This window comes from Chinchilla lanigera, unplaced genomic scaffold, assembly GCF_000276665.1.
Source record: "Chinchilla lanigera isolate Chin_1 unplaced genomic scaffold, ChiLan1.0 scaffold00019, whole genome shotgun sequence".
Taxonomy (NCBI): Eukaryota; Metazoa; Chordata; class Mammalia; order Rodentia; family Chinchillidae; genus Chinchilla; species Chinchilla lanigera.
Window position 1 is genome coordinate 25469314 of NW_004955420.1, and position 1204 is coordinate 25470517.

Here is a 1204-nt window from a genome sequence, read left to right on the forward strand (position 1 = left end):
TGGGTTTGATCCCTGGCACACACAACACACACACACACATGCACAATATATTGTGTTTTTTGTTTTTCTGCTGGTAAATATTATATACAAGCAGAGAAGATAGGATAAAAATGGTAGTGAAATATTTGTGCTGTAAGATTTTGACGTTGTTTTATTTGTTTACTTTGTTTTTTGAGACAGGATTTCACTATACTGCCCAGGCTCATGTCAAATTCCTGGGTTTAAGGGATCCTCCTGCCTCAGCCTTCTGAGTCACTGGGACTCGTGGTGCCTGAAGCCATGCCTGGGTAAGATTTTAAATACCTATTTCCTCTTGTTTAAAAGTTCAAAGTGAAACTGAATATTTAGTAGGCAGGAAAGTGTTTTGAAGGGTGTGCAGTGGTGTTGGGCTGCCGCACTAGACTCGGGGAAAGCCTTTTTCGTTACATTAGGCCCCTCAAACCTCTTTGAAGCTATTAAAAAATCTCCCAAGAAGAACCTGTAAAATAAAACCTAATCAGTACTGTTATGGTTTGGGGGATATTGTGCAAGGCAAAACAATATAACACAGGACACATATTCTATAAGATTATTTATAATAGTCACCCAAAGAATGATATACAAAGAGTGCAGGAAATCTGTCCACACACTAAGACCAAGAAATCTAGCCGAGAGCCTGGGTCCCACAGAAATGTCCTGAATGAGTCCCGCGGAAGACCTAGAGCCCATAACAATGCCTCCCAGGAGTCCACCTGGAGGCCCAGAGCCCAACAACGGCTCACACAGGCCTGTTTCATGGATCTGTGCTGGAGCCAGAAAGTGACGCTCAGAAGAACCAGAGCTCCCCCGAAAGGTACCACAGCCATCCTCAGCAACAGTGAGGTCCAGAGCTTCTCTGATGATCAAGATGGCCGAGTTCCCATCAGGAAAGCCAATGAGACAAGCTTCTCCAGGAGACCAGCAGTGGACCATCTTCCCCTCTAGAGCCAGGAAACGATGCTCAGAGTGAGGACCAGAGCTCCCCCAAAGTGAACTGAAGCTATTCTCAGTGCCAACAAGGTCTTGAAGGGCTGGGGATTTAGCTCAGTGGCACAGCGCCTGCCTGGCAAGTGCGACATCATGAGTTCAATTCCTGGTACCGGAAAAGAAAAGACCCCTAAAAAACAAAACAAGGTCCTGAGCTCCTTGGAGGATGAAAACAGCCAAGTTCGTCAGGAAAGCCAGC